General features: G+C 41.1%; 1 protein-coding gene across 5 annotated transcripts in view; it reads right to left on the reverse strand.

Annotated features, from left to right (window-relative positions):
• Nucleotides 1-15,395, reverse strand: part of ABCC4 (ATP binding cassette subfamily C member 4) — a 253,197-nt gene that overhangs the window by 62,127 nt on the left and 175,675 nt on the right. The gene's annotated exons all lie outside the window — the stretch shown is intronic.

Genomic DNA, 15,395 nt, shown 5'->3' on the forward strand with positions numbered 1-15,395 from the left:
TTCCAATCCAGGAGCATGGAACATTTTTCCATTTCTTTGTGTCTTCCTCAATTTCTTTCATGAGTACTTTACAGTTTTCTGCATACAGATTCTTAGCCTCTTTGGTTAGGTTTATTCCTAGGTATCTTATAGTTTTGGGTGCAATTGTAAATGGGATTGACTCCTTAATTTCTCTTTCTTCTGTCTTGTTGTTGGTGTACAGAAATGCAACTGATTTCTGTGCATTGATTTTATATCCTGACACCTTACTGAATTCCTGTACAAGTTCTAGCAGTTTTGGAGTGGAGTCTTTTGGGTTTTCCACATAGAGTATCATATCATCTGCGAAGAGTGATAGTTTGACTTCTTCTTTGCTGATTTGGATTTGGATGCCTTTAATTTCTTTTTGTTGTCTGATTGCTCAGGCAAAGACTTCTAGAACTATGTTGAATAGCAGTGGTGATAATGGACATCCCTGCCGTGTTCCTGACCTTAGCAGAAAAGCTTTCAGTTTTTCTCCATTGAGAATGATATTTGCGGTGGGTTTTTCATAGATGGCTTTAATAATATTGAGGTATGTGCCCTCTATCCCTAGACTTTGAAGAGTTTTGATCAGGAAGAGATGCTGTACTTTGTCAAATGCTTTTTCAGCATCTATTGAGAGTATCATATGGTTCTTGTTCTTTCTTTTATTAATGTGTTCTATCACATTGATTGGCTTGCGGATGTTGAACCAACCCTGCAGCCCTGGAATAAATCCCACTTGGTCGTGGTGAATAATCCTTTTAATGTACTATTGAATCCTATTGGCTAGTATTTTGGTGAGAATTTTTGCATCTGTGTTCATAAAGGATATTCGTCTGTAGTTCTCTTTTTTGGTGAGGTCCTTATCTGGTTTTGGGATCAAGGTGATACTGGCCTCATAAAATAAGTTTGGAAGTTTTCTTTCCATTTCTATTTTTTGGAACACTTTCAGGAGAATAGGAATTAGTTCTTCTTTAAATGTTTGGTAGAATTCCCCTGGGAAGCCGTCTGGCCCTGGGCTTTTGTTTGTTTGGAGATTTTTGATGACTGTTTCAATCTCCTTACTGGTTATGGGCCTGTTCAGGTTTTCTATTTCTTCCTGGTTCAGTTGTGGTAGTTTATATGTCTCTAGGAATGCATCCATTTCTTCCAGATTGTCCAATTTGTTGGCGTAGAGTTGCTCATAGTATGTTCTTATAATTGTCTGTATTTCTTTGGTGTTAGTTGTGATCTCTCCTCTTTCGTTCATGATTTTATTTATTTGGGTCCTTTCTCTTTTCTTTTTGATGAGTTTGGCCAGGGGTTTATCAATCTTATTGATTCTTTCAAAGAACCAGCTCCTAGTTTCATTGATTTGTTCTATTGTTTTTTTTGGTTTCTATCTCATTGATTTCTGCTCTGATCTTTATGATTTCTCTTCTCCTGCTGGGTTTAGGGTTTCTTTCTTGTTCTTTCTCCAGCTCCTTTAGGTGTAGGGTTAGGTTGTGTACTTGAGACCTTTCTTGTTTCTTGAGAAAGGCTTGTACCACTATATATTTTCCTCTCAGGACTGCCTTTCTTGCGTCCCACAGATTTTGAATTGTTGTGTTTTCATTATCATTTGTTTCCATGAATTTTTTCAATTCTTCTTTAATTTCCTTGTTGACCCATTCATTCTTTAGAAGGATGCTGTTTAGTCTCCATGTATTTGGGTTCTTTCCAAATTTCCTCTTGTGATTGAGTTCTAGCTTCAGAGCATTGTGATCTGAAAATATGCAGGGAATGATCCCAATCTTCTGATACTGGCTGAGACCTGATTTGTGACCCAGGATGTGATCTATTCTGGAGAATGTTCCATGTGCACTTGAGAAGAATGTGTATTCTGTTGCTTTGGGATGAAATGTTCTGAATATATCTGTGATGTCCATCTGGTCCAGTGTGTCATTTAAGGCCTTTATTTCCTTGTTGATCTTTTGCTTGGATGATCTGTCCATTTCAGTGAGGGGAGTGTTCAAGTCCCCTACTATTATTGTATTATAATTGAAGTATTTCTTTGATTTTGTTATTAACTGGTTTATATAGTTGGCTGTTCCCACGTTAGGGGCATAGATATTTAAAATTGTTAGATCTTCTTGTTGGACAGACCCTTTGAGTATGATATAGTGTCCTTCCTCATCTCTTATTATAGTCTTTGGCTTAAAATCGAATTGATCTGATATAAGGATTGCCACCCCAGCTTTCTTCTGATGCCCATTAGCATGGTAAATTGTTTTCCACCCCCTCACTTTAAATCTGGAGGTGTCACGTCTAAAATGAGTTTCTTGTAGGCAACATATAGATGGGTTTTGTTTTTTTATCCATTCTGATACCCTGTGTCTTTTGATTGGGGCATTTAGCCCATTAACATTCAGGGTAACTATTGAGAGATATGAATTTAGTGCCATTATATTGCCTGTAAGGTGACTGTTACTGTATATTGTCTCTGTACCTTTCTGATCTACTACTTTTAGGCTCTCTCTTTGCTTAGAGGACCCCTTTCAATATTTCCTGTAGAGCTGGTTTGGTGTTTGCAAATTCTTTCAGTTTTTGTTTGTCCTAGAAGCTTTTTCTCTTTCCTTCTATTTTCAATGATAGCCTAGCTGGATAGAGTATTCTTGGATGCCTATTTTTCTCGTTTAGTGCTCTGAATATATCATGCTAGCTCTTTCTGGCCTGCCAGGTCTCTGTGGATAAGTCTGCTGCCAAGCTAATATTTTTACCATTGTATGTTACAGACTTCTTTTCCCGGGCTGCTTTTAGGATTTTCTCTTTGTCACTAAGACTTGTAAATTTTACTATTAGGTGACAGGGTGTGGACCTATTCTTGTTGATTTTGAGGGGGGTTCTCTGCACCTCCTGGATTTTGATGCTTGTTCCTTTTGCCATGTTAGGGAAATTCTCTCCAATAATTCTCTCCAATAGACCTTCTGCTCCCCTCTCTGTTTCTTCTTCTTCTGGAATCCAAATTATTCTAATGTTGTTTCATCTTATGGTGTCACTTATCTCTCGAATTCTCCCCTCGTGGTCCAGTAGTTGTTTGTCCCTCTTTTGCTCAGGTTCTTTATTCTCTGTCATTTGGTCTTCTATATCACTAATTCTTTCTTCTGCCTCATTTATCCTAGCAGTGAGAGCCTCCATTTTTGATTGCACCTCATTAATAGCTTTTTTGATTTCAACTTGGTTAGATTTTAGTTCTTTTATTTCTCCAGAAAGGGCTTTTATATCTCCAGAGAGGGTTTCTCTAATATCTTCCATGCCTTTTTCGAGCCCGGCTAGAACCTTGAGAATCATCATTCTGAACTCTAGATCTGACATATTACCAATGTCTGTATTGATTAGGTCCCTAGCCTTCGGTACTGCCTCTTGTTCTTTTTTTTGTGGTGAATTTTTCCGCCTTGTCATTTTGTCCAGATAAGAGTATATGAAGGAGCAAGTAAAATACTAAAAGGGTGGCAAAGACCTCAGAAAAATGAGCTTTAACCAAATCAGAAGAAACCCCAAATCGTGGGGGGGGGAGAAAGGGGATAAAAAGAGGTTCATAAAAAAAAAAGAAAAAATTTAAAAAAAGAAAACAAAGAAAAAATATAAAAGAGAACGAAAATATATATATATTAGATAAACTAGTTAATAAACTTTAAAAAAGAAAAGGGCAAAAGTTTAAAATATTTAGCAGAAGAAGGAAAAAAAAATAAATTAACTGCAAGGCTAAAGAATCATGGGGAGAAAGCCACGACTTCCGTGCTTTGCTTTCTCCTCCTCTGGAATTCTGCTGCTGTCCTAGGTATTGAACCTGCTTTCCTTGGTAGATGAACTTCGTCCTGGCTGGATTTTTTGTTGCTCTTCTGGCGGAGGGGCCTGTTGTAGTGCCTCTCAAGTGTCTTTGCCCAAGGCATTATTGCACCGCCCTTACCAGGGCTGGACTAAGTAATCCACTCGGGTTTGCTTTCGGGAGCTTCTGTTCCCTGAACGCTTTCCGTAGAGTTCTGGAGGACGGGAATGAAAATGGCGGCCTCCCAGTCTCCGGCCCAGAGGAGCCGAGAGCCCGGGGCTCCACTCCTCAGTGCGCCGCCAGAGAACAGCACCCAATCACTCCCGTATCCCCGGCCTCCAGCCGTGCTCCGAGCTCAACCAGCCTGTGCCCGATTCAAGGTAACCCCGAGCTGAGAGTTCAGTCCTCAGCTCTGTCTCTGTAGCCGGCTTCCCTGTTCTAATACGTGCGAGCTCTGCGACACTCCGACACCCCTGATCCTTCTGTGACCCTGCGGGACCTGGGGCCATGCTGACCCCATGTGGGCTTCACCCTAGTTTAGCCTCTGGAGCAATGTCCCTCCGTGGAACAGACTTTTAGAAGTCCTGATTTTGTGCTCTGTTGCTCCGCCGCTTGCCGGGAGCTGGCCCCTCCCCCCGCGGTCTATCTTCCTGTCGTTTTGTATTCACTTCTCCGCCAGTCCTACCTTTCAGAAAGTGGTTGATTTTCTGTTTCTAGAATTGCTGTTCTTCTTCTCTTCGATCTCCCATTGGATTTGTAGGTGTTTGCAATGTTTAGATAAGCTATCTAGCTGATCTCCTGCTACCTGATGTAGTCTCAGCCTGCTACTTCTCCGCCATCTTGACTCCTCCCTTCCGTCCTGATCTATGTAAGCCAGCCTTCGACATAATGCAACTTTTCATTGTTAGGGAATACAGTCTTGACTTACTTGAGCCCCCTAATTTGTCCTTAATTTTTCCTCTGAAGACCTTACTTAAGGAATCTCAGAGTTCACCAGCATGCCTAATAAAGAAAGAAGAGGAATGCAAGGCAACCCATTTTTGGTATTTCTTAGAAATCTGATGAAGAGTTTTGATAAGAAGGAAACACAGGTCTTAAAATCTGTTTTTAAAGTTTTATCATTCGCACCAACAGACACATGAAAAAGTGCTTGACATTACTAACCATGAGGGAGATGCAAATCAAAATCCATGATGAAATATCACCTTCTACCCCTCAGAATGGCTAGTATCAAACACACAGGAAATTACAAGTATTGGTGAGGATGTGGAGAAAAGGGAATGCTACGCATCACAGGTGGGAACGCAAATTAGTGCAGCCGCCATGGAAAACGGAATGCAGGTTCCTCAAACAGAGAAATACCATGTGACCCAGCAACTCCACGATCTAGGTATTTACCCAAAGAAAAGGAAAACACTAATTTGAAAAGGTACGTGCCCTCACTATATTTATCACTGTATTATTTCCAAGAGCCAAGATAGGGAAGCAGCCTGTGTCCCTTAGGGGCTGAATGAATAAACAAGAATGAGGTCTGCTATTTGTGAAACAGGAATGAATGTAGAGGGTATTCTGCTAAGCAAAATAAAGTCAGAAACATACACTATATGATTCCACTTATATGTGCCCTCTAAAAAGGAAGCAAATGGGGCGCCTGGGTAGCTCAGTGGGTTAAGCCTCTGCCTTCGGCTCAGGTCATGATCCCAGGGTTCTGGGATCGAGCCCCACATCAGGCTCTCTGCTCTGTGGACAGCCTGCTTCCTCCTCTCTCTCTCTGCCTGCCTCTCTGCCTACTTGTGATCTCTGTCTGTCAAAAAAATAAATAAAATCTTTAAAAAAAAAATAAATAAAAATAAAAAGGAAGCAAACAAAAAGCAGAAACAGACCCATAAATACAGAGAAATGATGGTTGCCAGAGGGGAAGGGGGTGGAAATAGGCAAAATGGGGCAAGGGAAGTGAGAGAGATAGGCTTCCAGTTATGGAATCAATGGGTCACGGGGATAAAAATCATGGCGTAGGGGAAAAGGGTCAATGGTACTGTCGTGGGGGTGTATGGTGACGGATGGGAGCCACACACGTGAGCACAGCCTAAGCACAGGGTGAGAAATCGCTGTGTTGTCACATGAAACTGAGGTAACACCGTGTGTCAATGATACTTTAATTAAAAAAGGCCAGCATGTCCATCACATTTTTACAGGCCAGGCCATCACATTTCTGAAAAAGATTTCGAATGAGAGTATGACAAAAAATTGGTTTTACTGCCAAAACAACCATAAATGTTGTCATCTGGATATTAAACTTTCTATCATTGGTGTAAATATTTACAATCTTTATTTCACAGGCTAATGGCGATCACAAGAGCAGGCGCCACGGGTCGGGTGTAAGCCGCACACAAGGCGCTGAGTGGAGTTCTGGGAACGCTCGATGGTGACCTCGATCCCAGGAGATGATTTTACCTTGGGAAATGATATTGGTGAAAAAGACCAGGAAGCCTAGAGACCCAAGTCACTGCACAAGGAGGATGGAAGTATCCATCTTTGTCAGGAAAAGTGGGACATCATTGGGGCACAACTTCAGGTGAGAGGAATGCAAGGGACACTTCGTGTCTGCTGGCCAGGACACCAGGGTCATTGAGCGGTGGGGACGGGCACGTTCGCATGGCATGGGCCAAGGGCTCCGGAGTTTGTGGACTCAGATGGACACAAACCCAGAACCCAGCGCACCAGCCATGGAGGGCTGTGGAAACACAGGGAAGAATCCACGAATTCGTTTTAGAAGGTTCCGTGACTGATGATGGAATTTCGCAGGCTGCTTTAACAAAAAGAAAGAGCGGCAATGCATAGTAGTGCTCACAGCTGATGGACATGCCAGCCCAAGAGGGAGCCGCACCATGACGGTTGACCTAGGTCGTTCTGTGGCCTCTCAGAAGGTGCCGGCCGGGGCAGCAGGCCCGGGGCACATCTCCAAGGAAAGGATTAGCAGGATAATGCCTGACAGAGACACAGGTTATCATCTCACAGCTATTTCCAGCCAGTTTTCTCCGAGGGGCCTCACAACCAGCTCCTGAATGAGAAAAGTAGGAGCTGTCATTTCCATTTACAGATAAGGGATGTGAAAGCTGGGAGGTTAAATGGTCGTCCCAAGTTCTCCTGGGATGTTGCCATGTTACGGAGAAAGCCAGGAGGGGTGCCTGTGCAGGGAGTACTGCAAGCAGCCAGATCACGGAGGAAGGAGGAAACTTCCAGAACTATGAATGTGTGGACAGGCGCCCCTAGGAGAAGCAAACTGCATTATTTTGATGTAGACTCAGGTGCTTTTATGGTTTCTGCCAGTCTCTCCTGTGCTATCCATACAAAACCCAAAGCGAAGAGGCATGGAATTCTGAAGGAACAAAGTCCCATCAGAAATGGAGGAACAGGGCTGTCTGGGCCTCTCTACTTTCATACCTGCACCTGACCCATTTCTGACAGCTACTGGAGTAGCTGATGCATTCCACCCTCCCACATCAATGAGGAAGCCAAGCTTCTTCCTTCATGCTCATGAGGTCCTTCTAGCTCCTTCTATGTCTGGTCTTAAGTAATCACTAGGCTTGCCACTATCAGTTGTCAGGGAAAAAAATCCGAGATGTTGTTAATCATAAAAATATACAAATTGACAATTTTGGGGGTGTCTGGGTGGCTCAATGGGTTAAGTATCTGCCTTCAGCTGAGGTCTTGGTCCCAAAGTCCTAGAATGGAGTCCCAAGTTGGGCTCCTGGCTCTCCAGGGAGTCTGCTTCTCCCTCTCGCTCTGCCTCCATCCCTCCCCCTGCTCAAGCTCACACACTCTCTATCTCTCTCAAATAAATAAAAATCTAAAAAAATATACAGTTTTTTATAGGGCGCCTGGGTGGCTCAGTAGGTTAAGCCTCTGCCTTTGGCTCAGGTCATGATCTCAGGGTCCTGGGATCGAGCCCCGCATCGGGCTCTCTGCTCAGCAGGGAGCCTGCTTCCTCCTCTCTCTCTCTGCCTGCCTCTCTGCCTACTTGTGATCTCTCTGTCAAATAAATAAATAAAATCTTTTTTTTTTTTTTATTTTTTAATGTACATTTTTTTCCAGGAGACTAGTATCATTTGATTCAACAACTATTCACCAGTTTCAATTATCTGGCTCTCCCTAGGGCAGGGTCCTTTTATGGCTAACCCAGCCTAGCAGATTACCTGGACAGCAGAGGGAAGCTCAAAACACAGGGCTGTGCCAACGCTCTCTTTTCTAGGGTAGCCATTAAAGGCCATGAACTGCAACTCTTAGCAACTCCCAAGTTAGGTTAGGCCTTTCAGATTCGATGCCCCCGAATTCCAAAGCAATTCCAAGAGGGTTTCGGTAAGAGTTTCATTTCCTCTTGTGGGTCATGTTTTAGCCAGCCTCACGGTGAATTAGTTGTTATACTGTATGTAAACACATAATGTACAGGTTTACATTTATACATATTTATGTACAGACATATGTTTATCTTCTACAGCCAACAAACTTTTTTTTTTTTTTTTTTTTCAGTAATCTCTATGCCCAACGTGGGGCTCGAAATCGAAACCCTGCAACGAAGTCTCATGCTTTACCAAGGGAACCAGCCAGGCACCTCCTGCAGGCAAACTCTTGATGAAGTTGGCAAAGGGCAAAAACAGTATCCGAGCAAAAAAGGTATTATTCCAAAGGGGGAAACAGAAGATTCTGGTGGAAAACAAACCCTTATCCCTTCCTTAAAGCCTATCTCATTTCTTCCTTCCATATTCTCAGGAATTCCAAGGAGCCCAATGCAAAGGAGACACTCAGTTCCTCCCATATGATTGGATTCTAAGCCCATTTGCTGACCTATGTCCTCAGCCAGTGTGTCTGTACCTCTGGTCTCGATAAGGCACAAAGAGACAATGATCTAAACACAGAAAGAAACACATTGATCCAGAAGCTCCTGAGCCAAGCCTTGCTGCCCAAGATCTAAGGATAACCTTTATTTTGATAACCTTGCATCCCAACTGGAACATACCAGTTAGGAATTCGATCTCAAATCTAGGAACCCACAGGTACAAAAACAAAAATTCGTGAATGTCGAGGACATGTGGCTTTTTGTACTTCAGAGTAATTCTGTAGCATACAGAGATGGTCAGCCTAGGCCTGGAGGGGAGCTACATTAGCCTGGCACTGTGCCATCTGACAGAGTCTAGGACCAACCCCCTTGAACAGGAACAGGAAAGGTAACCCATTTCACCATTTCATCTTCACTGGGATATCCCACCAACAGAAAAGGCTGAGGACAGGTAGTAGGAATTCAGTGTATAGAAAGTGCCTAGCAGCCCAAACTTAACATCCTAAGTACCATTATTATTACCCTTCTGTGTGCTCTGGAAGTCAGGAGGCAGAAGAGGAGGGATGCTTCATTAATACTTATGGGCCCAAAGAATCTTAAAAATACCATGGAAGTTGGATCCTGAGACATGGCTCCCTTTAGCTACGGGAACAACTTGGTGCTACCCAGGGACTCACCAGAGCAGATGTGACTGTTCCCTGCAGGTGGTACTAAGGTCACCCGTACCAACACGACCATGGTGTTTCTTTGGCTGTCATATCTGAGGTCTATTTTGTGTGACTATGCACGTTTGAAATGAGATGACCAATAAACCTCTATGGACGACATTGTTCAGTCCCCTCCATTTTCGCCCCCCCTGGAGGCCTCCCAAAGAGAACCTCAGGATAAAGGAGGCGACTCAACGTTTTTTGAGATTTTTTTTCTTTTCTTATTGCGTATTCTTTTTCTGCTTCAAGCCTCACTTCGTAGTGAAGACTTCCTGCCCTGAAATTGCTCGGCATATCTAAGAGAGTACGGAAGAAGGTTGAGAACCTCCAAATCAACAAAACCAAACAAACGCCGGATTATTCAATATGGCCAAAGGAAGAGACCAGCTTGGCATTTTTTTACTTCATGCATCGTGAGCCGGCGTCTGTACCAAGGAAATACAAAAGCCAGATTTTGTGCACTAGCAAATTCCAGGAAATTCAGTGGTGGCCACAGCAGGTTGGCCTTCTTGCACAACCACGCTGGTTCAGATGCCGGGAGGACCCTGTCTCCATCCCCTGTGGAATGGATACCTAATGAGCCTCTCTTTCTCAGAAAAGAAGCTGCCCTATGAGTGGCTGCTCTTTCTGATTAAACCACCTGGGCATCTAAATAAACTGGTAACGCAGTTTACAAAAGCAATGAAGGAAAAAAATTCTAACTGCTTTGTTTGAAAAACTGCCCAGTTACAAATCTTGAGAAAAATGGCACTGCTTTATTGCTGGCGCCAATGGCAAATTTTCTCATGACACTGAAGAAAATCTCTGTACCTACTTAACAACCAAAGAAAGGGGGCACCTGGGTGGCTCAGTCATTAAACCTCTGCCTTCAGCTAAGCTCATGATCCCAGGGTCCTGGGATCAAGCCCCGCATTGGGTTCCTTGCTCAGCGGGAAGCCTACTTCTTTCTCTCCCACTTCCCCTGCTTGTGTTCCCTCTCTCGCTATCTGTCTCTCTGTCAAATAAATAAATCAAATCTTTATTAAAAAAAAAAAAGAAAGAAAGAAAGGTACAACTGTCCTACTCTGCCCAATACCAACAATGGGTAACATTCCACGAGGCCTTGCCTTGTGTCCAAGCTCGTCAGTATTTCACACGCTCTATGTCATTTCATCCACACGTTCAAGGAGAGCAGAGGGATTATCCCCTCCACCCACCAAGAAGGAAGCTGATGCTCGGAGAGGTTTAGGGATTTGCCCAAAGCTACAAAATTCAGAGGCATTGTGCCCCGGAGGCTGTTCTTATAATCTCTATATGATACTGCATCCCATATAAGGATTCATACCTTAAAAATACCTAAATACATCCTATTTTATGTTTTTCCTTTCTTTTGAATTTTCCAGTTTTGTGGGGTTTCCTGTGGTTGGATCTAGTCTCCCCAGTGAAGTGCTCAGTCCTAGATTCCCAGCTCCTAGGGAAGAGTGTACTCGGCTCACAGAGCACGGCTGATCATTAAAAAGGTCCTAAACATGCTTTCTAATAGAACATACAAATACATGTTGATTTAAGCAACATTGTCTGATAAGAAAAAAAATTTTCATAAGATGAGATGTAAGCCCAGAAAGCAAACGGATTTGGGGGAAGTAGGGGAAGAACCAAATTTAACTGAAATAAACATGCAAAACCCAAAAACACAAAATGAGACTACTCTACGTGCTTGGAATTTGTATTTGGATGGTGGTGAACACAGTTTCCCCACAACGGGTCTTCCTCTAGAATTACCACTGTATCCCTAACCTTACAGATTGTAATGTATTTCTTTTCATGAGCACAAGTAATAAATAAAGGACTGGCTGGTCTGTTTGGCATTTAACTACCAACTGCTTATAGCCCTGTAGGAATTCCTAGGTATCTACCCACAATTTACTTTAAACTTAATTCCATGGGATTCTGTTCCTGCTAGTCTTTGTGAAGCTTGTGCCAAGGAACATGTTTTCTATAAACAGCAGTAAAAATGTATTCTTCTTATTTTATGCAAATAAGTATGTCATCCATACTTCTGGCTCACCCCATTCTTATTTGAACTCTTGCTTGCTCTCAGACTTCTATTAGGCACAAAGTGAAATGTGTATTTAATCAGAGGGCCACTTAGTGAGTAGACAGTACTTTTATTATCTGTTTACAGTATTAAAAAATAAAATCGGGATCATTAAGATTGCAAACGCCTCAAAGGAATTTCAAAGCTTTGAATTCCGCTGTCAGTCAGACTCTTGCGAATTCTGTTCCAAGTTCTGATAAGTACAAATCGTCCAGATTGCCTTAAACGATTACTGATTTTGCAGAAGATAGGCCTGACGTGCAATAAACAAAGCAAGATTCACTTCTTGGCAAGAAAACGTGGCAAGATTTTTTCTGATTTAGAGAGAAGAAAAAAAAAGCGATGCCTAGTTTTTAATCAGTAAGCTGTTTACTGATGTGGGCGTAGGAGAGATTCTTCTACCTATTTATTCTGGAAACATATGAGATTTTAAAAAAATGAGCTTTCAATGAAATGACGATCACACAGATTGTGCTGCTGGCTAATACGAGATGCTTGTGGAGGCTGTAAAATTTGGAACAGGCTAAACGAAACTCCAAGTATTGGGAACCAAAATGCAATTCCCATCACCTCCTCATTACTCTTCAATTACCGGATATATAAAAGCAAAGGGACAAATATGGAAAAGGGACAAATATGGAAGGCTTTTAAATATAAGCTCCTAACCCTTAACACCGACCTTTGGTTCATATTAAGGCCACAGGTGTAAGGGACATGCTTATAAAAGGATTCTGTTTGTCTCGGGGAGTTCAGAAATCAACTCAGGTTTCCAGAACCCTCCTTTGTCACTTGTCTCTTCTCACTGCACCCAACTCAATCAGCTCCGTTAAATCCGAAATTTACGGAACACTGATGTGTCTTATTTGTATGAAGACATCTATACAATCTCTCTTTAAGATTAAACTTTTCTAAACTTGTCATTTCCTTCAGATACACTAATCACTCCTCTCACCCTCCATTTGTCGGTCTTGGATCTTTTTAATCCACACCAGCTCTTAATCCCGAGTCATAGCTAACTCCACTGAAAAGTGGACAGGTGGTGTTATGCTTATAATTTTTAAAAAAATATTTTATTTATTTATTTGACAGGGAGAAAGAGAGAGAGAGAGACCACAGGCAGGTAGAGCAGCAGGCAGAGGAACAGGGAGAAGCAGGCTTTCCAATGAGCAGAGAGCTGCAAATGGGGCTTGAAACCAGGACCCTGGGATCACAATCTGAGCTGAAGGCAGCCGATGAACCAACTGAGTCACCCAGGTGACCCAGGCTTCCAATGTATTAACCAACACAATATAAAGCATTAGGGAAACACAGTGCACTTCTTCCCTTTTTCTTCCTTTCTTCTTCTTTTTTTTAACCTTCAGCAAATTTCCTTTGTCAATAGCTTCTTTTCAATCTTTTCTTACTGTTACAGCTTATTTTGAAATTCAAGGATGGAGCCCATTTATATGCTACTTTTAAAAGGCACACCTTAAAAATTAGGTGGAAAGAAAAGGTTGGAAAAGGGTATCCTATGAAAACACTAACCCAAAGAAAGTTGGAGTATCTATCTATACCACACTAAACAGAAACATTTATGTTAGGATGCATTCCTAGAAATAAAGGAAAACATTTCAAAAGAATAATTGGTCAATTTATCCATAAGATCTATATGTATATAAACACACACACACACACACACACACACACACACACACACACCTAAATTTATATACACCTAATAACAGAGATCCAAAATATATAAAGCGAAATCTGACCAAACCCCGGAGAAACAGACAAATCCATAACCATAGTGGGGGATTTTAACCAACTTATTATCTCAATATCTGATAGAATAAGCACATAAAAATTTAAAAATACACATGTGAAAACATGAACAAACTTGATCTGATTGAGATACAACACTGCAGCCAATAACTGTACAATACACCCTTTTCAACCAAACATAAACTATGCTATAAAGCAAACACCAACAAACTTCAAGGGCCAGAAATTTTACAGAATATATTTTGAACTAAGTGGATTTAACAACAACAACAACAAAAATTCATTACCTAAACATAACCAGAAAGTCACTAAATAATTGGATATTCGGTAATACACTTCCCTGACATCTGGTTCAAAGAAATTATAATAAAATTAGAAAATACATTGATATAAAAGAAAATAAAAATCTGCTAGTATTAAAATTCAAGGTCTGCAACTAAAGCTGTATTTAGGGGTAAATTTTGACCTTTATTATTATTTTTTTTAAAGAAGGGCTACAGGCGATACATAGGAAGTCTTTATCTTTCTCTTATATTTGCTGTGAACTTAAAGCTATTCTAAAAAAAAAACCTAAAGCCTTATTAAAGTGGAAAAAAAAAGAAAGGCTAAAAGTCACGGGTTTAAAAGGTATCTTAAGAAAAACAACAGCAGGGGCAGGTGGCTCAGTTGTTAAACATCTGGTCTTTGGCTCGGATCATGATCCCAGGGTCCTGGGATCAAGACCCACATCAGGTCTCCCTGCTCAGCGGGAGGCCAGCTTCTCCCTCTACCACTCCCCCTGCTTGTGTTCCCTCTCTTGCTGTCTTTCTCTCTGTCAAATAAATAAAATCTTTAAAATAAATAAATAAATAAATAAATAAATAGAAAAACAACAGCATATTAAACTGAAGTATACAGAAGAATGAAAGAGAAAACTAGACATTAATGAGACAGAAAACTAACTTCCAAGGAGAAAACCAACAAACCCAAAGCTTGACTCTTTAAAAGCACCAATGAAATTAATGAACCCTCACCAAGACTGATCAAGGGGAAAAAAAAAAAAAAAAAGAGGGGGAAAACTACCATTATCATGAGTTAAAAGGTGATAATACAGCACTTGTACTGATAAATTTTTAAAAGAATTTTTTCAGGTGGCTCCATGCTCAGCATGGAGCTCAACATGGTGCCTGAACTCACAACCTCAAGATCAAGACCTGCGCTGAGATCAAGAGTCCAATGCTCAACAGAGTCACCCAGCCACCCCCCAAATTACAAAGTTTTAATGCAAAGGGAAAATTTCTTGAAAAATGATGTTCAAAGACTGATAGAAGAAGAAAGAGAAAAATATGAATAATTCCATATCAATTGAAAAATTTGAATGCATACACTTCCTGTGGAAGTTTTAGGCCCAGATGCCCTCCCAAGTAGATTGTGCAAAAAATTATACCAACTTCTTCCAGAGAATTTGGTCCACCTCCATCATGATATAAAAACCACACAACAAATTCAAAGTAGTGATACATGAATAAAATGTGACAAGACGGGGCGCCTGGGTGGCTCAGTCAGCTAAGCAACTGCCTTCAGCTCTAGTCATGATCCCAGAGTCCTGGGATCGAGTCCGCCTCAGGCTCCCTGCTCAGCAGGGAGTCTGCCTCTCCCTATGACCCTCCTCCCTCTCATGCTCTCTCTCTCTCTCAAATAAATAAATATTCTTTTAAAAATGTGACAAGATGACCAAGTGGAGTTTATACCAGGAATGTGAGGTTAATTTAACATGTAAATATCAATTGGTATAATGTATCATGTTAAAAGAGGAAAGGCGAATAATCATATATCTGAAGAAATGTAGAAAAAATATTTGTCAAAATTCAACATCTATTCTTTAAAAAAGAAAAGAGGTAAAAATCCTCACCAAATGAGGAATTAAAAAAACAAAAACAAAAACAAAAAACCTCTTAAAATCTGGCAACAGATATCTACCCCCAAAATTGTAGTTAACATCATTCTTAAGGGAAAAATATTAAAAGATTTTTGCTTTAAGATTATGAGATGATCTTATCTCATCATCTCTATTCAACAATGTGCTGAAGCCTAGCTCTCCATCCACAGCAGTCAGTTAAGAAAAGGCAAAACCAGTCATATATTTTAAATGAAGAGGTAAAATTACCATTATGAACAGTTGACATGATTGTATAAGTAGAAAATTCTACAGAAAACAAAACAAACACCAACTCCAGGAAA

This window comes from Meles meles, chromosome 14, assembly GCF_922984935.1.
Source record: "Meles meles chromosome 14, mMelMel3.1 paternal haplotype, whole genome shotgun sequence".
Lineage (NCBI taxonomy): Eukaryota > Metazoa > Chordata > Mammalia > Carnivora > Mustelidae > Meles > Meles meles.